Source organism: Oncorhynchus mykiss, chromosome 19, assembly GCF_057628025.1.
Source record: "Oncorhynchus mykiss isolate SJ-2025 chromosome 19, ASM5762802v1, whole genome shotgun sequence".
Classification (NCBI taxonomy): Eukaryota; Metazoa; Chordata; class Actinopteri; order Salmoniformes; family Salmonidae; genus Oncorhynchus; species Oncorhynchus mykiss.
In genome coordinates this window covers 26504874-26532376 of record NC_143040.1, presented here as the reverse complement: position 1 = coordinate 26532376, position 27503 = coordinate 26504874, and the positions used below count along the sequence as shown (strand labels likewise).

General features: G+C 42.8%; 1 pseudogene; it reads left to right on the top strand.

Annotated features, from left to right (window-relative positions):
• Positions 1-3379: 3379 nt before the first annotated feature.
• Positions 3380-27503, top strand: part of LOC149975151 (uncharacterized) — a 29483-nt pseudogene continuing 5359 nt past the window's right edge.

Sequence of the window (27503 nt, the reverse complement as noted above, 5' to 3'; positions counted from 1 at the left end):
AAAGGAGAAATCTTCACTAACATGGCTGTAAACAAACATGCAAACATTTGAGAGAAATAAGCTGGGGTGTTTTTATTTCAGCTCATGAAACATAGGACCAACACTTTATATGTTGAGTTTATATTTGTATTCAGTATAAAACTAAGAGAAACTGTAACACATTGGTTGATGTTTAGTTTTATTTCATCAGAGCAACCAAAACAACGCTAGCAACAGTTTACCCTATACAGTGGCATGGTTAGCCAGATCCAGATGTTGAAATGCATTAACATGTGGCCATGGTTTACCCCCCACTCTCATACAGTAGCATATGTACACTGTTTGTTTGCAACCAGGCTGTGCCCTGCTTCCTGGAGTTTGTTTAGCAGGCAAAGAAAGAAGCCAGACACACAAGTAGTGACATTTTTGACACCCTCCAACATCTACATCATTTGGCCAGATGTGAAGACTAGAACATCTCATTCCAAAATCATTGCCATTAATATGGAGTTGGTCCCCCCCATTCCTACTCTTCAGTGAAGGCTTTTCACTAGATGTTTGAACATTGCTGTGGGGACTTGCTTTCATTCAGCCACAAGAGCATTAGTGAGGTCAGGCACTGATTTTGGACGATTAGGCCTGGCTCACAGTCAGCATTCCAATCCATCCCAACGGTCCATACAATCCATCCCAAAGCGAGGTCCATACATAAATGGTTTGTGGAGATTGGTGTGGATGAACTTGACTGGCCTGCACAGAGCCCTGACCTCAACCCCATCAAACACCTTTGGGATGAGTTTGGAACGCCAACTGCGAGCCAGTCCTAATAGCCCAACATAAGTGCCCGACCTCACTATTGCTCTTGTGGCTGAATGGAAGAAAGTCCCTGCAGCAATATTCCAACATCTAGTGGAAAGCCGTCCTAGAAGAGTGGAGGTTGTTACAACAGCAAAGGGGGATAAACTCCATATTAATGCCCATGATTTTGAAATGAGATAGTCGACTGACAGGTGTCCACATACTTTTGGTCATATACGGGGTAAACCGTTGCCGCATGCTAACGCATCTCAACATCTGGATCTTGCTAACCAGGCCAACTGTTGCTAGCATAGATAGCTAGCTGCCTTCATAAGAAGCCTGTTTTGGTTGCGCGGGGAATATTCTATTAAACATCAACCAATGTGTTACAGTTTCTCTTAGTTTTAGTTATCCAAAGTGTTTACATTGCAATTAACAAGCAGCCAAGTTAACAATGCGATCGCAAGCTTTTATTTTAAATGTTTTACCTATTCTAGCTAGCTAGCTAACCTTAACCCTTGTCCTGCATTCCACTAATTAGTGCTGTGACTATGACAGACAGTTAAAACTTACCATTGTCAGTGGTGGTACAGTGGCATCGTGCCACATTATGCTTGATCAGGTGTAATATTAAAGAACACGCCTTTCTTAGAACAGTTAGTTAATGACTGCTCAGTGATCACTATTGTCTCTTGTATCTTCTGCCAGCAAAGACAGTCAATGCAACAGCCATTTATGAGGTCAGGTGGTAGCCTGTTTTACTTTGCGATTGGCTGGAAGAGAGTTCAATTTATAATTGTTCTTCTACTTTCCTGGCTGAAAAAGTAACAAGATGTTGTTGCTAGCCGTTTTTAATCTGAATTTAGAAACTGAATTTGAAAACTGAATTTGAATATTGAATTTTATTGAAATTGTATTTTAAAAACTGAATGCAATATTAATTCAGTTTCAAATCATGAAATGCAAGTTCAATATAGGAATTTTATGATTCAATTTGTGAATTACGAATTACTCAAGAAATTATTATTATTTGTACATTGTTTACACACTGATATGTGACATGTATTAATGCCATAATAGAACACAAAACAGGCATTTAAAAAAAATGTAATGTAACTAAACCGGTTCGGGCTCTAAACAGGTTGGGCTCTAAACAGGTGGGGCTCTAAACAGGTGGGGCTCTAAACAGGTGGGGCTCTAAGCAGGTTGGGATCTGAACAGGTGGGGCTCTAAACAGGTGGGGCTCTAAACAGGTGGGGCTCTAAACAGGTGGGGCTCTAAACAGGTTGGGCTCGAAACAGGTTGAGCTCTAAACAGGTTGAGCTCTAAACAGGTTGGGCTCTAAACAGGTTGGGCTCTAAACAGGTGGGGCTCTAAACAGGTTGAGCTCTAAACAGGTGGGGCTCTAAACAGGTGGGTCTCTAAACAGGTGGGTCTCTAAACAGGTGGGGCTCTAAACAGGTGGGGATCTGAACAGGTGGGGCTCTAAACAGGTGGGGCTCTAAACAGGTGGGGCTCTAAACAGGTGGGGCTCTAAACAGGTTGGGGTCTGAACAGGTTGGGCTCTAAACAGGTGGGGCTCTAAACAGGTGGGGCTCTAAACAGGTGGGGCTCTAAACAGGTTGGGCTCTAAACAGGTGGGGCTCTAAACAGGTGGGGCTCTAAACAGGTGGGGCTCTAAACAGGTGGGGCTCTAAACAGGTGGGGCTCTAAACAGGTGGGGCTCTAAACAGGTGGGGCTCTAAACAGGTGGGGCTCTAAAGAGGTTGGACTCTAAACAGGTTGGGCTCTAAACAGGTGGGGCTCTAAACAGGTGGGGCTCTAAACAGGTGGGGCTCTAAACAGGTGGGGCTCTAAACAGGTGGGGCTCTAAACAGGTTGGGCTCTAAACAGGTGGGGCTCTAAACAGGTGGGGCTCTAAACAGGTGGGGCTCTAAACAGGTGGGGCTCTAAACAGGTGGGGCTCTAAACAGGTTGGGGTCTGAACAGGTTGGGCTCTAAACAGGTGGGGCTCTAAACAGGTGGGGCTCTAAACAGGTGGGGCTCTAAACAGGTTGGGCTCTAAACAGGTGGGGCTCTAAACAGGTGGGGCTCTAAACAGGTGGGGCTCTAAACAGGTGGGGCTCTAAACAGGTGGGGCTCTAAACAGGTGGGGCTCTAAACAGGTGGGGCTCTAAAGAGGTTGGACTCTAAACAGGTGGGGCTCTAAACAGGTGGGGCTCTAAACAGGTTGGGCTCTAAACAGGTGGGGCTCTGAACAGGTGGGGCTCTAAACAGGTGGGGCTCTAAACAGGTTGGGCTCTAAACAGGTGGGGCTCTGAACATGTGGGGCTCTGCCCCACTTGCCCTGAACAACGGTTGCCACTGGTGTGTGTGGGTGAGAGAGACAGATTGATGTAGTCGTGAGTGACAGGTAAAGAGAGTAAAAGAGAGTGAGAGAGAGCAAGATAAACTGTTCCTTCACACAACAGAAAATTATGATTAAAGGCCTGAGTGAGAAAGAGAACAAAAAACAACACTCTCCTTTCAAATCGTCCTCTCCCCTTATTTCACTCCTGTCTCTCTATCTATACGTGCCTCACCTGCCTGTACTTCGATTGCAATGGCTGCCGTCACACATCACAAGGTGCACCGCCTGCGCCTAGACGGTATTGTCAAGCACAACGTTTTTCCTCAGTTTTGCATTTCAAATTCTTGCTGAAAAGTTAAAAGAGACAAATGAGGTAGCCAGCCAATGGAGGGTGTGGTTACAGGGGAAAACCAGGACAGGGTTAATCCCTTATTTTCTTTTGAGAGGTGTGAAGCGTTTTCAGGCAACATAAAGCCCTTTTCATTATGCCGACATATACCTGATTCGTACCTGCTTGAGCCCCCAAGCCCTATCCAAGCAGACACAGATTACGGAAGGGAATTTTTACACATTCCTATTGTGTCTCTTTCAGAGCTATTAGACAAGACTCCTGAAGCGGGATTTGCCACCGCCTGCCGCTACCAGATGTAATTTAGAAGCTGTCAATCTCAGGTTGGAATGGTATGGTTTTGGTACTTAAATACTTAGAGCCTTGTGCATTTTCAAATTAAGAGGGGGGGGATTGAATAAGTTCCGTTTTTCGTAAGGATTTACTGTAGGTGTCATTTCAAAGGTAAAAAGCAGACAAACATTGCAAACAAATATACCAGTGACTGTATGTACACCAGTGGAGGCTTGTGACTTGAAAAGTTGAGGAGGATGGGAGAACCGCGGTATAGGGGCTGAACGCACGGAGACAATAAAGCATGTTTCCTCTACAATTTTTTTTATTGAATTGCTAAACAGTAAAACAGATATGCATCGAGACTATCCTCAAATAAAAGGTGACATTCTGTACAGTCGGCGCCTCAAATAAAACGTGGACCTCAAATCCAATAGTATTGAGCCAAATTAAAGGTTTTTAGCTTCACCATCCAAATACCGGAGGAGAGTGTAGTTTTACCAATGACCCCACTTGGATGACATTCAGCTGGACTGGTCCTAATGTGACAGAGGTGGTTCGGTGAGAGACCTTGCCTGAGATCGGAATGACGCCTAGGCTTAAGCACAGCATGCTTATACAGTCTTAGACACATTTAAAGTCGTAGCTTCAATGTCCAAATAAATATGTAGGGGAGTGTAGCTTCTTTGGCAGTCACTCTAATTCATTCGTATAGCGATGTAATGGAGTGTAAATACATATAATCATGGGTTGTTAGCATTTATGCTACTCACAGCTCTTCCAGCTCCATTTAGCTTTTACCATAATTGTACTTACCACTACATCCATGCATAACTATGGTAGATTTACCAGTTTGTGAGGCCTCTCTCGAACTGCTGAATTATCTAAACACAGCTTAGAGTGTATGGGCCAAGGTAAAATGTAGGTAATGTAAAATGTAGGTAATGCGCATTATTATACCCCATCTTACCACTTACACACTCGTTCTTTAATGCGTCGACTACCCTACCTGAATCGAATGACTCACATCGGAAATGGAGAGAGAATGGATGTCAAAGGATCTTAGCATTTTTGAGGCAACTAGACAGTCATTTTCTGTCATCCTGTCTGTCCTTCAGGGTCTTCTAATGACAGGTATGCTGTGTTTTTGGGCTACAGAATGGGCTTAAGTGAATCTAAATGATCCGGATGGCTAAAGATTCCTGTGAGTGTTCCATGGTCTGTATTTGGCAAGTGTGTGGATGAATAGTGATGACTGGATTTGGGCGGCGTTTGGGGATCAGATTATGAGCCCCATGCTTGATTGCGCGAGTTCCACCCAAACCCACAAGGTTCTGCATATTGTAATTTCCTCTCTCTCTCTCTCTCTCTCTCTCTTTCTCTCTCTCACTCTCTCTCTCTCATATCTGTCCCATAATCTTTCTCTTATTGCCTAGATGTCTTTAGTTTACTCTGTTTTATCTCCCACATCCTCCGTACACTAACTTCTTTCACATTCTCTCTGTCATCTGATTTATTTCTCTCTCTCTCTCTCTAATCCCATTTCTCTCATTCAATCGCTCACCCTCTCTTTATTCTCATATTTTTTTTATTGCAATCCCTTTCACCCCCTCCTTCTCCTTTGCTCTCTTTCACTCCCCCCTTTCTTCATTTTTTCCCCATTCGTTCTCTTTGCCATATGTATTTTGGTTTCCCCTCGCTCTCTCGCTTCCCTCCATCTCTTTCTGTCTTTCTCTATCTGTCTTATCGCTCTGCTGTGCCCTTGGCTTTACTATGTCTGGGTGCTTTGATGGTTGCCTCAACGATGAGATGAGTGACAGCTGGGGCCAATTTTCACACTCTAATCGTGACGACGTCATCGCTCAGCCCCGTTTCATTTCACATCAAGCGGGGCTGATTTGGAAGGTGAAAAAATACAGGGAGGCATTTACCTCACAATCTGGTATATCCTGCATTGTACAAACACCCTGAAACGCCTGTTTTCTAAATACTACGGTATAGCTGCAACCACTATGACTGCTGCAAAATGTACAAGTCAAAACCAGCCAGAAATGTAAAATATCAATTTCAATCAGAGTACGCTGGTAGGCGGAGATATCAGAGGGAGGGTTCATTGTAATAGCTGGAATGAATGGAAAGGTATCAAAGACGTTATAAACACATGGTTTCCATGCCAGACATTACAATGAGCGCTTCCTCCTATATCTTCGTCCACCAGCCACCATTGATTCCTGCAAAGGCCAGGATTCAATCCACAGCATGTTGTCAGCAGGCACTTTGCATTTGACTTAAAGGTAATTCATTTGTGAACGCAAGTTCTAATTGTGCTGTGAGTTCCTGATAAACCACCGTGGTTGGCTGTGTTCCTGTACGTTTGGATGGAGCGTTAGCTTCTTCTGCGTCTTTGCTGAGACCAAGGTTCGTTTCCAGATGTGTAGCACCGCAGTTCACGTCCAAATGCAATTAGACACATTAAATGACTCATCCATGTACACATGAAAATACTGCAGTGAAAAGGTCCTCTGACAATCATCTGAAATGCCCTAGAGGCACCGTTTCCTATAGTTTTAAAATGCAAAATCTACCCAACTCAGTGGAGATTGAAGGGATCTGAATGATATGATTTCGACTGAACGATTTGTTTTCTGATATTGAATTCATTTATTATTATTAATTTATTAACTAACTCATCCCCCCCCCCCCCCCCCCCCCAAAAAAAAATGTAAAGATAGCTTTTTGTCAGTCCAAATGCCCAGATAATTATAAGCGGGGACACGATCAATGAGCACCCTCCAATTTACATATGCATAAATCATCAGCTACACTTTTACGCGATTTGTGGAATAGCATACACTTTGTTAAAACGCAAGCAGGTTTGCTAAATCGGAATTAATTCAAGAAATCTCTCGTTCTTTCAAAGACAACATACATTCTACATGTTGGCCTAGACCAAACACTCCCTGCCTTAACGGCCTCTCCCAATCTCCCTGGAGCCGGTTTGATGTACCAAAAAAATGAAACACAGAGGCAATTAGAGAACAATAAAATGGAGATGGATTTAGAATGGCAAATCTCTCTGAGGAGGCAGGGAGGTTAGGGAGGGGAAATTAAAGAATTGAGGGAGTGACGGAGTGACCCCAATCACACCTAGCTAGCTGTACATGTTTGGTTCATATCAACATTCTCTCTCTCGCTCTCTCTCTCTCTCACTCTCTCTCACTCTCTCGCTCTCTCGCTCTCTCTCTCGAAAACCAAAGAAATACAAATAGCAGAAACCACACCATCGGCATCGAACAGCGAAGAAGGGAGGGAAATGTCACTCCTCTAAGCCTTCTGATGCTAAGCGCGGCAACGATGGCAGGGAAGTTTAAATTAAATAACTGATACTTGGGCAGTGAAGCTCCTCTGTTGTCTTTGGCATTTCCTATTTTCTATCTTGCTATCAGCCCAGCCGTTCTGTTGAGAGTGCTGACGCTTTGTGCACAATACCTCGGCACTGTGCACAACTCCCCACTCCTCGGTGCCCAATATGAGTGAGCATGTTTTTAATATTTCCCTCGTGAATTATTCATGAGATTAGGTACTCCGGCCCTCCGCTATTTATCGAGAACGCATTATTTTATAAAATCCCTCCACCTGCTACAACTCTGCTCCTGCTCCAAAATTGCTGTTTACTTCCCAATTCATTCATACATTCTTTCTGTCTTGTTCTCTTTCTCACTCTTTCCCTCAACCTATTTCTCTTTCACTCTCTCCTCTCCTCTCCTCTCCTCTCCTCTCCTCTCCTCTCCTCTCCTCTCCCTTTCACTTTTCCTCCAATTTTCTCCTGCTTTCCTTCTCCTTCCATCTATTCTGCCGATGTCTGCACTAACCGATGGCGCAAACAAAGGACGGTGGCAACAGATGTCGGGGTAATCTATTTGCACACTGCTCCAGCGTAATTAGATAATCAAGGGTCAACGTGCTTTGCTATGCTGATTACTACCTCCAAAGGAATCTGTGTCAATTGTGGTGCAGCACACGTTCCAAGTGATTTTTGTGAGTTGATGGTTTCTGAGAGTCGTAGTTGGCTGCAGAACTGGGTTCAAATACTACAGATATACAGTCGGGTTAGGGTTAGGGATAGTCTGCTCTGGACTTGGTTACTGTGAAGAGACCTCTGGTGGCATGTCTTGTGGGGTATGCATTGGTGTCTGATCTGTGTGCTAGTAGTTTAAACAGGCAGCTCGGTGCATTCAATGGTCCCATTGAAACTGGCAAGCTCAATCAAGCTAAAGTATTTGAGATGATTTCGAATAGTATTTGAACCCAGGTCAATAGTATGTCACTATTGGTATAAAGTGGATTGACATCGGCATTGTGTTCTGGTGTATTAGTGAAATGGTATTATCCCAATCATTCATGTGTAATATGTGTGAATAGCTGTAGATTAAAGTTTTCCTCGGCTAATACTTTAGCTGATATTGGGTCAGTGCTTGAAGTTTGGTGATCTAGCTCCATAGACAGCACAGCACATAGGCCAGTGCCTCATAGTAAGTACAATAGTAGTGGCTTTAGCTGAGGTCAGTGCTTGAATGTAGGAATTCTAGCTCTATAGACAGCACAGCACACATGTACAACAGTAGTGGCTTTAGCTGATCTCGTGTCAGTGCTTGAAGTTAGGTGTTCTAGCTCTATAGACAGTACAGCACATAGGCCAGTGCCTCATAGTAAGTACACTGTTGGACGTAACCGACTTGGTATTGTACCCGAGTCGCCTGCACGACTTAATGCCCCATTATCCCACTGAGCTAAAAAAAAAAACAGGCATTAGCATTGGGAACTTATACAAGTCTTAAGGTCTCAGGGAAGGTTAGTCATCATGCAAGAAACGTTTACTGATCCACCTCTGCTGGAACAAAGGTTGCCAGAGGGAGGTTACTTACTTCCTGGTTCGTTGGAGGAGGGCAAGGACCCCGGGCAGGGTGAAGGCACATTGTGGAAGTGGAAGGATAAGGATGGAGGTACTTAAGGGGCAGGAAACCCTCTACGTTTCACATAGACTGCTTTTGAGAGTTTATAACTTATTTGTTCACTTTTGTATTGACTTCAGATATACTCCAATAAGACCTTGTGGATCTGTGGCCATATATGAGACCCTTTAAATTTCAGAAGACCTTGTGAGGGTGTCCAACTGTCTCTGGTAACTTTTGTTTCTAGTAATGACTATGGCCAACTCCAATATGACCTTGTGAATGTGTGGCCATATACGAGACCCTTTAAGTTTCAGAAGAACTTGCAAGGGATTCCAATTTTTTTTAATCAAATCAAATACGTTAGTGAAATGTTCCATATTGACTGACCTTCATGTCTTAAAGTAATGATGGCCTGTCGTTGCTTATTTGAGCTGTTCTTGCCAAAATATGGACTTGGTCTTTTACCAAATAGGGCTGTCTTCGTATACCACCCCTACCTTGTCACAACACGACTGATTGGCTCAAACGCATTAAGGAAAGACATTCCACAAATGAACTTTTAACAAGGCACACCTGTTAATTGAAATTCATTCCAGGTGACTAGCTCATGAATCTGGTTGAGAGAATGCCAAGAGTGTGCAAAGATGTCATCAAGGCAAAGGGTGGCTAATCTCAAATATAAAATATATTATGATTTGTTTAACACTTTTTTGGTTACTACATGATTCCATATGTGTTATTTCATAGTTGTGATGTCTTCACTATTATTCTACAATGTAGAAAACAGTAAAAATAAAGAAAAACCCTTGAATGAGTAGGTGTTCTAAAACGTTTGACCAGTAGTGGAAGTATTCAGACCCTTTGCTATGAGTCTCAATATTTTGCTCAGGTGCATCCTGTTTCCATTGATCATCCTTGAAATGTTTCTACAACTTGATTGGAGTCTACATGTGGTAAATTCAATTGATCTGACATGATTTGGAAAGGAACACACCTGTCTATATAAGGTCCCACAGTTGACAGTGTATGTCAGAGCAAAAACGAAGCCATGAGGTCGAAGGAAGTTTGGAACCAGCAAGACTCTTCCTAGAGCTGGCCGCCCGGCCAAACTGAGCAATCGGGGGAGAAGGGCCTTGGTAAAAGAGGTGACCAAGAACCCGATGGCGAATCTGAAAGAGCTCCAGAGATCCTCTGTGGAGATGGGAGAACCTCCCAGAAGGACAACCATTTCTGCAGCTCTCTACCAATCAGGCCTTTATGGTAGAGTGGCAAGACCAAAGTCACTCCTCAGTAAAAGGCACATGACAGCCCACTTGGAGTTTGCCAAAAGGCACCTAAAGGACTCAGACCATGAGAAACAAGATTCTCTGGACTGATGAAACAAAGATGTAACTCTTTGGCCTGAATGCCAAGCGTCACATCTGGAGGAAACCTGGCTCCATCCCTAGGGTGAAGCATGGTGGTGGCATCATGCTGTGGGGTTGTGTTTCAACTGCAGGGACTTGGAGACTAGTCTGGATTGAGGGAAAGATGAACGGAGCAAAGTACAGAGAGATCCTTGATGAAAACCTGCTCCATAGCGCTCAGGACCTCAGACTGAGGTGAAGGTTCATCTTCCAACAGGACAACAACCCTAACCACACAGCCAAGACAATGCAGGAGTGGCTTTGGACCAAATCTCAGTACTGAGTAAAGAGTCTGAATACTTACGTAAATGTGATATTTCAGTTTGTTTTTGTATCCCTGCACATTGATCTGGTACTGGTAATCTCTGTATATAACTCCATTCTCGTGTATGTTATTCCTCTTGAGTTACAAGTAATAATTATATTTTATTTTAACAAAATGTACTCTACATCATTGGGAAGTGCTCTTAAGTAAGCATTTCCACATAAAGCCTACACCCGTGACACATGTGACATTAAAAAAAATATTTTATTTATCTCACCCCTCCCACCAACACACAGCACACAGGATACACAAACACAAACATACATAATGGACCCTTGGGAAGGTGAGACCAGGACCCAATCTAATTTGAGCTGCCCCAGTCTGCCTGTATTTCCTCATGTTTTTAACGCTAGCCCTCTGTCACTGAACTTGTTGTGCGTGGGCTTCTCAAAACTAATCACCATCCTGGGCATTAACAATTGACAAGAGCTGACGCCTCGTCTATTTTTGGCTCCACCGAAGCTACCTGATTACACAACTAGGTCTCCCGGCATAGTTTCTGTCTTCTAAAAACAGCTCTCTCATTTTTGCAGATGGCTGGAGAACTAGGAGGAGTATTAAAGGGAAATTTAAACTTTTTTCAACTTCATTTTCATCATCTCCAGCACCACTCCAACATCAACATAATGTGAAAATGTTGTGTTTCTAGGTTTTGTAGTAAAAGAAAGATAGAGGAAGATGAGTGTTTCCAATGACATCATCGGTGTGCATTTTGTGATTTTAAGCCAATTATGAGTAGGCATTGCCTGCTAATTGGTTGATGATGTCATTGGAAACATAGAAACATAGAAACAAAACATAGAAATGCACCATTTTCACATGTGTTGATGTTGGGGTGGTGCTGGAGATGATGAATATGAAGTTTAAAAAAAAATAGAAATGTCCCTTTCTGTGCTAAAAGGCTTTGGAAGAGGTCCCTCTGTAGCCATGGCGAGGCTTTACTCTGGGTCCAGGAATCCTTTCAAATTATCATGCCGACCAACTGTTGAACCGTTAGAGGTTTATGTTTATGTTAGAACTCCTTGTGGATAAAGTGAAGACATTGATTGTAATGTACTGCAGTGTATTTGAGGCGTAGCCCCGACCGAGAAACAAACCCAAGTCCAGTGATTGGTCAATCCAGCACCTTAGCTGTTACGCCAAAAGTATTACACCTCTTGATAATGTTGCTATAGGTGATGGATTAAGGTTGCTATAGTATGTGGTTTTGATCCCCAAACTTGCCCCCAAGATACAAGGAGTCCCCATGAAGGTTCCTGTCTTTGTTTCTTTTGGAACTTGTGACATGTTCTCTATCACGGCTCGGGCCCTATACTCTGCTAGACGTGCTACTTAGGTCTGGTGGGGTAGGACAGATCTAGGATACTCTTCGACCTCCCACAAACCTGTGCGAGTGTCGCCAAGTTCATTGTGTTTTGGGGGATGGTTAATACGCGCTGACATCACATAAATGTCATTTCATCCAGCAGAGAATATGTCATGCAAGCAGCATGTAAACCAACAGGGCGTCAAACATTTTATTCTTAGCTCCAGCCTCTGGTGCTCTTGCTCTCGCTCTCTGACACAGACAGAGACACACACCGTAACTAACACACAAGCATGCACGCGCACACACACGCACATTCTATCTATCTGTAAAACACATACAGTACACACAAACACATACACACACGCGAACACACACGCTATCTTGCTATCTCTCCTCCCTTGTTCTCTCTGCCTGCATCTATTTAAATAACATGGAAAACATACAGTAGGTTATCTGCTTGATTGCCCTGATACGAATTCATGCGATGCCTGTCATGCATTAAACAAACATGTTCGGTCTGTCACCTCCACAGAAAGCACTGGGATGAGAAATGCATTGGAATCTGTCAGATAAACAAGTCCTACCATGTGTGGTTGTCAAATCACTATTTCTCATGGATCTCAGCAATGTGCATTGTATTTATATATTTGTGTTTCTCTCTCACTTTCCCTTTGTTGCTCTCTCTCTCTCTCTCTCTCTTGCTCTCTGTCTCTCCTAATAACACTACAAGACTGGCCCTGAATACACAGGGCCGGTCACAGGGATTTTCCATGTGTGGATCCATACAGTGCACTATACAGCTGAGCTACACGAGCAGTAGTCGCCCATCAATGGTAAATCGCCTGTCTCAAGGAGAAACTGCTACTCGTCTCGCCCGTAGATGGCACCATTTTGGGGTCAACGGCTACCTTGCTTCCTGGGATTAGCGTGGGGACATGTGAACGCCTGTGAAAACAAACAGGCCTGCTTTGCTAGTCCTCGTCTTGAATCCGTTGGTAATGCAGCACGGCCAACTTAAGTCTTAGAGCTAGCTATCATAACATCGCAAGTATGGGAGAAAGCTTATTCAGATGGCAGGAGAGAATCGTGAATGTCTAATTAAACCAACCCCCCCCCCCCTCTTTTTAGCAGCCAAAAACTACAAGGATATTATTTTACTCTGAACGTGCTCATATTACAGACAGAACATTTAAGTAGTGCTAACACTAACCAAAACATAACATGAGTAATGGCGGCGTTTGAATGTTCCATTTTTGAGTAAAAGTTGGTTTAGTCGAATTGACAAGTTTGTCTGTTTTGGTTTAAGTCTTAACTTCTCTAACCTCCCTATCAGCATCTGTCCTCTCACCCTTGTTTAGGGTAAACATGTTCCGGTATGGCAACCACACACACCACCACTTAAGTCAATGGAAGCGTTGGAATCAATGTGCAAATTGATCAATCAGAAAAACGCTCTGTCATGACGCTAGCCCTCTCTTTAACAACCAACTGACATTTCAGTCTGAGGTACTGACCTGTTCCACCCTCTACAACCACTATGGTTATTATCTGACCCTGCTGGTCATCTATGAACATTTGAACATCTTGAAGAACTATCTGGCCTTTAATGGCCATGTACTCTTAAAATCTCCACCTGGCACAGCCAGAAGAGGACTGGAACTCCTCAGAGCCTGGTTCCTCTCTAGGTTTCTTCCTAGGTTCCAGCCTTTCTAGGGAATTTTTCCTTGCCACCGTGCTTTTAAATCTGCATTGCTTGCTGTTTGGGGTTTTAGGCTGGGTTTCTGTACAAACACTTTGTGACATCTGCTGATGTAAAAAGGGATTTATAAACAGGTCCTCCTATATGCTTAATTTGGAGTTATTTATGAAACTTTAGTTGTGATACAAATGTTAGGCTATATGTCTCTCAGGTATATCAACTCTCATTACATGGAACACAAACGTGCATACATTTATTTTGTCCCCCTACACAAAACGCGATCACGACACGCAGGTTAAAATATCAAAACAAACTCTGAACCAATTACATTAATTTGGAGACAGATTGAAAAGCATTAAACATTTATGGCAATTTAGCTAGTTAGCTTGCACTTGCTAACTAATTTGTCCTATTTAGCTAGCTTGCTGTTGCTAGCTAATTTTTCCTGGGATATAAACATTGAGTTGTTATTTTACCTGAAATGCACAAGGTCCTCTACTCCAACAATTAATCCACACATAAAACGGTCAACCGAATTGTTTCTGGTCATCTCTCCTCATTTCAGGCTTTTTCAGCTTTGAACTTATATGGTGATTGGCATCTAAACTTTCATAGTATTACCACGACGACCGGCAAAACAGTTCGTCTTTCACTCACCCACGTGGGTATAACCAATGAGGAGATGGCATGTGGGTACCTGCTTCTATAAACCAATGAGGAGATGGGAAAGGCAGGGCTTGCAGCGCGATCTGCTTCAGAAATAGAAAGGACTTCAATTTAGCCCTTGGCAACGCAGACACTCGTTGACGGGCGCGAGCAGTGTGGGTGCAATAATTTAATAAAGTGCCTGCAACGCTCATGCACGTGACGAGAGCGGTGTAGTCAGGGTATTAGCCAATGCCCTTCACGTGATCGGGTCCTTTTCACAGGCATCGTGGGTCCTTCTCACAGGCTACAAGTGAAGACCGACACATCGGGGACGCAACTGTGTGCATCCTTATCGAATTCTGTGGCGCATATTGAAGATGTCAGAAGAACTGTCCACATTTACTTTTCATCAGCCAACAAGATGAGTAGGCCTAACGAACAGCAAAAGTACTAGTTTAGGTCCATCTACTATCCCCCATTGTACAAAAGTTGACCTATTCTGTGCGAGAAATTAGTATTCCAGAACATAGTTTGGGACAGTTGTGGGATGCGATAGATTCCAAATTAATGCAACCACTAGCATAAAAAAAATGTTTTTACACAATGTGGCTGATGCAACAGATCAGAACATTTAGCTTAAAATGTTGATAGACTATTAAGCTATTTCTTCACATTATAAGCGCAGCATTGTGCACACAGCAGTAGGATATATGCGCAAATGTTCCAAAATGCAATTAATTAGTGGGAAAACACCATTCTCAAAAGCAACCACAAATGCGATTATGCATGTAATGCTTATGGTGGAAATTACAAGCTTATGTTCTAATACTTTTATTGCATCAAATGGTTGTTTAATGCAACAGAATATAGGGTTCTTATAACGCTCTATTGTGTCTGTGTGAACTGAAAGTTGACCTCTGGGAGATAACACTGACAGGAGATTTACGATGTCTTTGGGGATACCACATTCCAGAGCATGGGTTAATGTTTCTGGTCTATATGGTACCAGGGAGACATGGCTCTAGTATGGAGATGGGGGGGCCAGACACTGGTCTCTACACAATGAAAACTGTTGTTACAGTAGATACTGTCTGCTGTGAATTATAAGTATCTTTCATACAAATCATAACCTTGTGACCCATTCCATACATCTGTTGTGTTCTATAGACTGAAGGAGGATGGACTTTGCTATAAAATGCTGTGGCTCAAACCAAGCTCGTTGAGTTCTCCGTGATAACCCCCAGGGGTGGTTACCGACTAGCTCCATTACTGCAGTAATAAAATAATAAAGTTTGATTGTTTTGAAGAAATCTAAAGGTCTCTCCTTTCGATTACAATCATTCCACCACATGCTTTATTATGATGGTACATTTTTATGGTGAAAATGATCTTCCCCAAACTTGAAACTCACGCGCCGCCTATGTATGCCAGTTAGATTCTACACCGGTTGTAAATCAGATTAATGTGCTTCATTTTAAGAAGTTATTTGGCCACTTTAGTGGCCTACGGGCTATGGGCTATGCTACATGAGGTGTGCGACTATGAATTGAAACAGTAGAGAGAGAGAAAAAAGGCATGCGCTATTTCTTGCCTTACTGCACACGAGCGTGGCATCGTTCACAAGTGATAACATTCACATTTGATAGGCTAATATTGGCACCCGTCAGACTATTCTTGATTTAATCTTGCCTTTACATATATAAAATAATATGTGTGTGAATTTTGTTCAGATTTAGAATGGACCATTATCATGCACTCGTCTCGAATCAGGGGCAGGGGGAAACAAATACATGTCATCTATGCACTTAAATAGTGAATGGAGGATGCCTTTCCCACGGCTAATTTTCATGCCAGCCAAGTAGGTTATACTCTTGTTGTAAAGTTGAGAAATAAATATAGTAGGCCTAGCCTTTAGAAAGCTGATGGGATCCTCCTCTTTTTAATAGAGGCCATTGAAAAACTTTTCTTACATATTTGCATAGCCTATAGAAATGTTGTGCAACATGAGCTCATGGATTCTTATGAAGTGTATGATTAGATTTTCGATCACATTTGCATTGATGCCAGAGTGATTTGAGGGACAATAGAGTGCTGAGTACCAGGCAGTTATCAAGTTTGGTAGGCTACTAATGACCATCAGCAGCATCAGAGCTTGGAGTCATGACTCATGATCGCTGACGTGGCGGTAATACGGTCACCATAACAGACCCACATACCCACACACACACAAACACACACACACACACAGGCTACTGTAGCTGTGGTCTGATCTGGTCACCCGCAGCGGTTACACTGCCTTCTGACCTCTGTGTCTGTCTGTATCTGTAATGACAGCCCCAGGGACCTATATGCCCACTGCTGTTAAGGGGACAAAACTTTACATAATCGATTTTTGTCTTCTATGACATGGGGCCGGAGCAGAGGCTGGGGGTGTGTCAACAACTACAGGAATAAACGCATGGGTAGTAGTGTGTGGGTTTTGTGTGTGTGTGCACCAATAAAATAATGTTTGTCTGCAGATGTACAGTACAATTCTGTATGTAGTAACAAGTTTGTAACAAGGTTGTAGTTATTATAGGAATTATAGGACTATTTCTCTCTGTACCATTTGTATTTCATATACCTTTGACTATTGGATGGTCTTATAGGCACTTTACTATTGCCAGTGTAACAGTATAGCTTCCATACTGCTCCTCGCTCCTACCTGGGCTCGAACCAGGAACACAACGACAACAGCCACCCTCGAAGCAGCGTTACCCATGCAGAGCAAGGGGAACAACCACGTTTGAAACACTATTAGAGCTCACCCCGCTAACTAGCTAGCTATTTCACATTAGTTACACCAGCATAATCTCGGGAGTTGATAGACTATGAAGTCATAAACAGGAGAGCTGCTTGGCAAAACGCACGAAAGTGCTGTTTGAATGATATATATAAATATATAAATATATATAAATATTCCTGTTACATTGCACAACCTTCAATGTCATGTCATAATTACGTAAAATTCTGGCAAATTAGTTCACAATGAGCCAGGCGGCCCAAACTGTTGCATATACCCTGCATATTTTGCAAGATTGAATCCCTGAGCTGACAAGGTAAAAATCTGTCATTCTGCCCCTGAACAAGGCAGTTAACCCACTGTTCCTAGGCCGTCATTGAAAATAAGAATGTGTTCTTAACTGACTTGCCTAGTTAAATAAAGATTAAATAAAGGTGTAAAAAAAATAATAATAATAATAATAATAATTTGGCAAAATCGGCGTCCAAAAATACTGATTGTTATGAAAACTTGAAATCGGCCCTAATTAATCGGACATTCCGATTAATCGGTCGACCTCTAATACACACACACACACACACTAAGAAGAGACTGTCTCTCGTCTTCATTATGTCTAATGAAAGGACCAGCCTATTGGCACACACACTGACAACTTAAATTTATCATTGTTCCTAATATGCCGCAATGGCCAGTGATTAATAGGAAATAGACATTTGAAGCACCTTGAGTTCTGAGGCGCCTATATCCATGGCTTCAACCACCATCTGTCATATGAAAGAGAAAATGAGCTCCTCTAGCCCTCCTCTATCCCTCCCTAAGCCTTCCGATCCCTTACCCCGATTTTGGCATTAATCCCAATGGAATATTGGACTTTTAGCGGAATCAGGGAATGTGAAAATATACACATGGCTTAAGTCCTCAAATCATCGTCTGCCCATCAGCAAAGTCTGGAGGTGTCAGAGGATTGTTGTCAGAAGAGAATAGAGTTTACATTCAGGGATTCAATTTAATTGCAATTCTTTTGAAGGATTGGGGGATTTTGTGGGAATGAGTCTTGAAATTCTCGTAAGTGTTGTTATTCGTATTGCTTTTTTACAGGGGCAGAAATTCACAAGGAGGCGTTATGGGAAATATTGACGTAATTAAAGGGTTTGTTGCTTTTGATTTCAAATATCTTTATCTTTTGAGGCATATTTTATCCCTGTAAAATATGTTTCTTTCCATGCCTTATATAGCCTACTTAGCTGCATAGAGGAAGAAACTCCAGCACGATGATACTCTTCTATTCTCCATAACGTATTGAACAGACCTCCCACAAACCATTTCGGTACATAGACCTTCAACGTGATATTAGGACATAGCTTTGAGAGCTTGTTGCAGCGAGTGTGTGTGTGTGTGTTGTGTGTGTGTGTGTGTGACAGACCACACTGTCATCTAAGCACTCTGTCTATAACATTATTACTGCCTACCCAGTGAGCCACATGCTCCTCCAGCCTTGTTAGGGTAAAAAACACACGCACACATACATACGAAAAACTCAGAGGCCGGAATGGCCACCTAGGACCTTGCTCCGGCTAGGGGCATCCCTCTGGCTCCCTCCATCGTTCCTTGTGTGTTTCCAACCATCATTTTAATTTCGTCCCGGCCTTGTGGTGCAGTCTGCTTTTTATGGCAATCATTAAATGCTCACAAAGAGGACGCCACTGCACACGCTAATTCCGTATTCAGATGACATCATCTGTGATGTCGCCGGAATAGATTATTGGGCAGTCTGAATATGCCACTTTATGATGAAAAGCTCTAAAAAAAAATAAACCGGCACTGGCAGCCTCATCTCTTAATAGAGTGCTTTAGCCATTTTGGAAACCCTGATTGTGTCCTAAATGGTGCCCTAATCCCTAGTGCACTACTTTTGAACCAAGGGCCATAGGGCTGGTCAAAAGTAATGGACAAAGTAGGGAATATGGTGCTATTTGGGACTCGAACAACCTTTAGTGGGATCTTTGGTCTGTTACGCTTTGAGAGGTCAATGAGAAGTCCACGGCTATTTAGCGAAAGGTCCGCCACAGACGACTAGATATGCGTCTCAATGACACTTTTGAAGGGAAAAATAAGTTATGTTGGGTCTGCTTTGGGAGGGAGACATTGAGTCTATATTGAAGAAGTGGTGGTGCGACAGTTATATGACATTTGTGTTAATTAACTAGTACCCTTTTCAAACTAGTGAGCTGAACTGAACTGAATTGCAAATGAAAACTATGAAAAACAAAACAAAAAAATGCTTTACAGTCAAGTCGGTCATTGGAAATGACCAAGAAGAAAAAGCCGCCTTTATTCTTCACATTTCTCACTGATCTGTCACATATTTCACTGCTTGCTCACTTAGCAGTAAGTCACGTTTTGGGCGGATTACAGCTTTTCTGTTCATTAAAACCACATCTACAAATCTGCCAGTAAAACGTGTGGTATCAAAATGCAATGTGTGGGAAGTGTCGGCCAAATTCAGTTGGATGCAAAACATGCGCACACACACACACACACACACGCACGTGCACACGCCCACTCTCATGCATTGATGCACACACGCTCGCGCATATGCACACATGCTCTCACACACACATGCACACACACACATACGCATGCACAAACACACACACACACACACCGTGTAGCTCCGATGCAGGCTTGACATTGGCCGTGACCTAATTAACCGCTTGTGTGCAAGCACACTCTTTCTTATCTCCTGACAGGTTCTAAAAAATATCCCCACGTGCTCAATGAAATATGACTGCATTTCAGTCTAAACAATGTAAAGGACTGGTTAAAGGTAGATGCCTAGAAGATTGTACACGTCACGTTCACAGCCCTGGCCAACACCTCATGTCCACCAGATGCATCAAAATCTTTGCTTTCCGGCGGACGTCATGCATTGTCACTGGAGCAGTCCGCAACGCTGCGTTGAGGGTGCCGCACGAGGCTGCCGTGCGTTCCGCGTGCTGCATGCTTTCGATATTTTCAACTCGTCCGTTGCTTTACGATGCTTTCTAATTACTTCCATGTGTGAGGGTATTTCCCGGTTCAAAACCATATGTTTCTTGAAGCTCGAAGGGCACATATGGTTCTCAGAATGGTATGTGCTAGCTGGAAAAGCATCGGGGCACAAATGATTGAGTACTAATCTACCAAGGTAGTGATGAAGGTTTAGGACCAGTTCTCACAATATTCAAGTGGATGAAAAGTGCAGAAACAATACAACTGGTTATATAGTGAGGAGAACAAGTATTTGAAACGCTGGTGATTTTTCAGGTTTTCCTACTTACAAAGCATGTTGAGGTCTGTAATTTTTATCATGGGTACACTTCAACTGTGAGAGACGGAATCTAAAACAAAAATCCAGAAAATCACATTGTATGATTTTTAAGTCATTTTGTTGAAGTAAAAAGGTCTGTAATTCAAAATTACAGACCTCTACATGCTTTGTAAGTAGGAAAACCTGCAAAATCGGCAGTGTGTCAAATACTTGTTCTCCCCACTGTAGTTATTTCAGACCCACTTGCTTTTTTCCTCCCTACTGCTGAAACTGCAAGATTACTTGTTGTATGTAGTATGGCCAGTAGTGGTATAGGGAAACTGGACTAGTGGGAACAAAGATTCCAAAATGAAATAAAAAAATGATTTAATGGTGATGAGTTCCTAGAGAGATTTTTCCCCCGGAATTAGGGAAGCTAGAAAAGTATGCGTGGAATGAAACTTGTAACAAACTTGAATGAAACACGAACTTGCAAGAAATAAGAAGTTGGGGAACTTGGTGAGTGCAATAATAGTTTATTGATCGGAAAAACCATAGGGATTCAACATAAGTCACACAACTAATGATTTAATAATAAAACTAATAAAACGTTAGTCCTACCAGAACCTCAGGTTGAGTCTTGAAGGGAAGTCAAAGTTCAAATCCAAGGAAATAAACCCCCCAAAAAGACATAGGTAATACCAATTTAAGTCAATGAGCCAACATCAATCCAAAAGGTCCAATGGAAACCAATGACTTTGAACCATTCAATGTCTATTTTCAACCAAAGCAGTGTGCATGAATTCAGTTCAGTTAGGACATCTACTTTGTGCATGACACAAGTAATTTTTCCAACAATTGTTTACAGACAGATTATTTCACTTATAATTCACAAGGAGGCCTACAAACCACAATTCCAGTGGGTCAGAAGTGTACATACACTAAGTTGACTGTGCCTTTAAACAGCTCGGAAAATTCCAGATAATTATGACTTTAGAAACTTCTGCTAATTGACATCATTTGAGTCTATTGGAGGTGTTTGTACATTCATTTGTACAAACAATAGTACGCAAGTATAAACACCATGGGACCACACAGCTGTCATACCGCTCTGGAAGGAGACACGTTCTGTCTCCTAGAGAAGAACGTACTTTGGTGCGAAAAGTGCAAATTATCCCAGAACAACAGCAAAGAACCTTGTGAAGATGCTGGAGGAAACAGATACAAAGGTATCTATAGCCACAGTAAAACATCGACATAACATGAAAGACCACTCAGCAAGGAAGAAGCACCTGCTCCAAAACCGCCATAAAAAGCCAGACTACGGGTTGGAACTGCACATGGGGACAAATATCGTACTTTTTGGAGAAATGTCCTCTGGTCTGATGAAACAAAAATATAACTGTTTGGCCATAATGACCATTGTTGTGTTTGGAGGAAAAAGGGGGAGGCTTGAAAGCTGAAGAACACCATCCCAACCTTGAAGCACGGGGTGGCAGCATCATGTTGTGGAGGTGCTTTGCTGCAGGAGGGACTGGTGCACTTCACAAAATAGACGGCATCATGAGGTAGAAGAATTATGTGGCTGTATTGAAGCAACATCAAGACATCAGTCAGGAAGCTATAGCGTGATCACAAATGGGTCTTCCAAATGGACAATGACCCAAAGCATACTTCCAAAGTTGTGGCAAAATGGCTTAAAGACAACAAAGTCAAAGTATTGAAGTGGCCATCACAAAGCCCTGACCTCAATCCTATAGAAAATGTGTGGGCAGAACTGAAAAAGCGTGTGCGAGCAAGGAGGCCTACAAACCTGACACAGTTACACCAGCTCTGTCAGGAGGAATGGGCCAAAATTCACCCAACTTATCATGGGAAGCTTGTGGAAGGCTACCTGAAACATTTGACCCAAGTTACACCATTTTAAAGCAATGCTACCAAACACTAAATTGATTGTATGTAAACTTCTGACCCACTGGGAATGTGATGAAAGAAAAAAAAGCTGAAATAAATAATTCTCTCTACTATTACTCAGACATTCAACATTCTTAAAATAAAGTGGTGATCCAAACTGACGTAAGACAGGAATTCTGAAACACTGAGTTTAAATGTATTTGGCTAAGGTGTATGTAAACTTCTGACTTCAACTGTACACAGTATACTGTATTCTATTTTATTTTAGTCAATGCCACACTGACTGTAACGTTCTGGTTGTAGTGGGTGAGAAGTCAGGCGCAGGAAGCAGAGAGTTCAGGGTAGTGCTAATTTAATGCACAAAATGGCGAACATAAGCCAACCCCACGTAAACACAGGGAGTACAACAAAACAAATGCCCCAAACACGGGGACTTAAAACCCACGAAATGGGAAACACGTAACCCACAGACGTGCACACAAGTTACACAAAACAATTCCGCACAAAGAGCAGGCGGGCCGGCTGGCTAATAAAGCCCAACTAATCAGCAAATACACAACAGGTGTAACCAGTAAACAGACAAGGAGGGGGAGGAAATAATCAGTGGCAGCTAGTAGGCCGGTGACGACGACCGCCGAGCGCCACCCGAACGGGAAGGGGAGCCACCTTCGGTAGGAGTCGCGACACTGACATTGCGCTATCGAATATTTATATATCTCTTAATTCTTATTTTTCTACTTTTAGATTTGTGTGTATTTTTGTGAATTGTTTTTAGATACTACTGCACTGTTGGAGGTAGGAACACAAGCATTTCGCTACACCTGAATTAACATCTGCTAAATGTGTGTATGTGACCAATAAAATTTGATTTGATTTTATACAGTCTTTGCTAAGTACCTACGCTACATGACTAAAAGTATTGGGACCCCTGCTCACCAAACATCTCATTCCAAAATCACGGGCAGTAATATGGAGTTGGTCCCTCTTCTGGGAAGGCTTTCCACTAGTTGTTGGAACATTGATGTTGGGATTTCATTCAGCCACAAGAGCATTAGTGAGGTTGGGCACTGATGTTGGGCGATTAGGCCTGGCTACTGATCTAAGATCATTCTGCATTCCAATTCATCCCAAAGGTGTTCGATGAGAGTTGAGAGCAGGCAAGTCAAGTTCTTCCACACCCATCTCAATAAATTATTTCTGTATGGACCTTGCTTTGTGCACGTGGGAATTGTCATGCTGAAACAGTTACGGGACTTCCTGAAACTGTTGCTGCAAAGTTGGAAGCACAGAATTGTCTAGAATGTTATTGTATGCTGTAGCCTTAACATTTCCCTTCACTGGAACTAAGAAGCCTAGCCCGAACCATGAAAAACAGCCCCAGACCATTATTCCTCCTCCACCAAGCTTTATAGTTGACACTAAGCATTGGGACAGGTAGCTTTCTCCTGGCATCCACCAAACCCAGATTCGTCCTTCAGACTGCCAGATGGTGAAGCGTGCTTCATCACTCCAGAAAACGCATTTCCACCACTCCAGAGTCCAATGGTGGCGAGCTTTACACCACTCCAGCCGACGCTTGGCATTGCGCATGGTGATCTTAGGCTTGTGTGCGGCTCCTCGGCCATGGAAACCCATTTCATCAAGCTCCCGGCGAACAGTTATTGTGCTGACATTGCTTCCAGAGGCAATCTGGAACTCGGTAGTGAGTGTTGCAACCGATGAATTTTATGCACTACGAGCTTCAGCACTCGGCTGTCCCATTCTGTGAGCTTGTGCGGCCTACCACTTCGCGGCTGAGCCATTGTTGCTCCTAGACGTTTCCAGTTCACAAGAACAGCACTTACAGTTGACGGGAGCAGCTCTAGCAGGGCAACAAAAATTGACAAACTGACTTGTTGGAAAGTCACTGAGCTCCTCAGTAAGGCCATTCGACTGCCAATGTTTGTCTATGGAGATTGCACGGCTGTGTGCTCGATTTTACACACCTTTCAGCAACGGGCTGTGGCTGAAACGGCCAAATCCACAGATGTTAAGGGGTGTCCACATACTTTTGTATATGAACTGTATATTTACACATTATTTTCCTAATTTCCTAATTTAATTTCTTTAAGGACTAGATATTCACGTTATGCGTTCACGGTAGTGTGTGTTACAAACTCTACGGATCTCCAGAGGATGAAGTTCGTCACCAGTGGCAGACACTCTCTTCCCATATCTGGAGTGTTTCCAGATGATCCGTCTTCACTCGTGATTTATATCAAGTGATTCATGAAGTCTATGTTCTCCTGTTACATGTCTGAGTGGTTGATAGCGACATCTCCTCCTCTCCTCTTTTTTTTTTTTTTGAATGGTCGGCTAAGGAGTGACCCATTCGGCCCAGACAGAGTGGTGAGAAATGCCTCCAGAGTCAAATTCCCCAGGTCTCAAATCACCTTATTCCTTCCTCCCTTCTCCTTTCACATCACTTATGCATCTATCATCCTAGGTGAATACATAAAACATTCAAAATCATTGTTGATATAAACCGGCTTAGATAAGGAGCCACTGCTTAACGATGGCAGTAATACTAATAATTATTTCTTATCTACAGCGGCATGGATGAAAGGGGCGGGGGGACATTTGATCCTAAGCTCTCGAAGGTAATGATGGTGGGTGAATAGCGATAGCAGGAGCCCCTTATTACGTTTGTGTGTTTTTGTGCTTCATGTTCCTTCAACTCCTGCTATGATGAAGGTCAAAATGGCCGCCAGATTGGCGTTCATGGCGGGATGAAAATGACTCATCATTCATTTGATGTAACTCAAAGCTCATTGCCATTCCATGCCTCTTCTTGCAGCACTTTTTTAAAGAAGACCTGTTTAATTAAACACTATGTTTAATCACTTGAGTTGGTTTAACTAGTTCATTATCAAACCGGCTGTATTAGTTATGAAAGATTGGGTGGTAATTGTTTTTGAACTCGTTTTGATCCACAGTCAGGATTCATTACTCTGTATCTATGTGGAAAGAAAGTTCCAAAACTTTAACGGTGGTTGGTAGACATCCATTTTCCAAAGATCTAAGTCGGCCATGACATAGTAGTGTCACACCCTGATTTGTTTCACCTGTCTTGGTGATTGTCTCCACCTCCCTACGGGTGTCGCCCATCTACCCCATTATCCCCTGTGTATTTATACCAGTGTTCTCTGTTTGTCTGTTGCCAGTTCGTCTTGTTTGTTCAAGTCAACCAGCGTTTTTGTGTCTAAGCTCCTGCCTTTTCCAGTCTCTCTTTTTCTCGCCCTTCTGGCATTGACCCTTGCCTGTCCTGACTCTGAGCCCGCCTGCCTGACCACTCTGCCTGCTCCTGACTCTGAGCTTGCCTGCCGACCTGTGCCTTTGCCCCACCTATGAATTATTGACCTCTGCCTACCCTGAGCCTGCCTGCCGTCCGGTACCGTTGCCCCACCTCTGAATTACTAACCCCTGCCTGCCTTGACCTGTCTATTGCCTGCCCCTGTTGGATAATTAAATCATTGTTAATTCGACGTTGTCTGCATCTGGGTCTTACCTTCATACCTGCCAGTAGTCTTTACTTGTGGAATGGTCAGGTGTGTGTCAGACATGGCCAAAGCCTGGGCTGTGTTCATTGGGCACTAGGCAAAATAAAAAGTTCTGAAACATGCAGGGACCACCTGTACTTGTCCAATAGCAAACATTCACTTTCATTACAAAATTTTGTAAAATGTTACCCATTGAGTGCATTAATGAACATAACCCAGGCACTGTCATGGAAATTGTAGGCAAGGACAAGGCAGACAGATCGCTTTTCAAACCCCATTCACGGCTCTTTTAGGCCCTCATCCCTCTCTGTCACTGTCGCACAGATATCGTCAGGAGGGGGGAAGATGTCTATGAAAAACGTATCCGGTATCATTGATATTGGTATGAATTACGAATTGTGTCAGTTGATTCCTTCCCCCTACTGGGATGCTATTATGAAAACAAGAAAGGAGGGCTGGAGAGATGGGAGAGCAGAGAGTGGGGGAGGAGGTGGCTGTGAGAGGCTTTTGAATGCAAACACCTTTATTAATACACACATATTGATTTGGATCATCTCGAAAATCACATTACTGTTCCGGGGCTTGTGACGCACAAGTCTGCCCGACGAAAATAGCCAAAGCTGGAAAGCTGCAAAAAAATATTATCAGAATGGATAATGCAAAAGAGGCTGATTTAGACTGCAGGTTTAGGCCTTTACACAGACAATGGATTCAAGCACTCAGCTCTGCATGCACTGACCAAAGCCTATAGATCCACTTTCCTACTCATTCATCACTGCTTGTTGTAGCGCTGAGTGGAAATGGAAAGAACGTGCATTTTATGGCTTATAAAAGTGTTGAATACAAAGTGTTGACAGTGCTGAGTAAAAACTTAAACATGATCTCATTCATAAAAACAGCAGCTCTTTGCTGTATTTGTTGACAGTCTCTATCTAGTCATGGTTTTAAACGTTTTTTGAAATCTCACAGTATCAATTTTGCTTTCTTTTATGCCTGCTATGTTACTGCAGACTCATCTGAGCAATCTGATTGGCCAGAGGTTGCACAGTGCACTTGATTTCCTCTCCAGGCCCACCGGGAAGGCAGAGTTTGTACCTTCCTGAAATGGCAACAGTTTGCCTACCTAGTGTGCAGGGCAGCTGAATTGGACCTACCACCAACAGCCCGAAACGAATAAAAAAATAGGAACACAAGGCTTTATCGTTGTTGTTTTTACATGTTTGGGATCGACTAGAAATGCCTTGTAGATCGACAAGTCGATAGTCAAGTCACTGTACTAAGATATATGGAATTGTTTTAATACGATCATACCAAGGATAATTTTGCTATTTGATGTAGAATTTTAAGACCCCTTGAAGTACCAAAAAAATACAGTGGGGCAAAAAAGTATTTAGTCAGCCACCAATTGTGCAAGTTCTCCCACTTAAAAAGATGAGAGAGGCCTGTAATTTTCATCATAGGTACACTTCAACTATGACAGACAAAATGAGAAAAAGAAATCCAGAAAATCACATTGTAGGATTTTTAATGAATTTATTTGCAAATTATGGTGGAAAATAAGTATTTGGTCACCTACAAACAAGCAAGATTTCTGGCTCTCACAGACCTGTAACTTCTTCTTTAAGAGGCTCCTCTGTCCTCCACTCGTTACCTGTATAAAAGACACCTGTCCACAACCTCAAACAGTCACACTCCAAACTCCACTATGGCCAAGACCAAAGTGCTGTCAAAGGACACCAGAAACAAAATGGTAGACCTGCACCAGGCTGGGAAGACTGAATCTGCAATAGGTAAGCAGCTTGGTTTGAAGAAATCAACTGTGGGAGCAATTATTAGGAAATGGAAGACATACAAGACCACTGATGATCTCCCTCGATCTGGGGCTCCA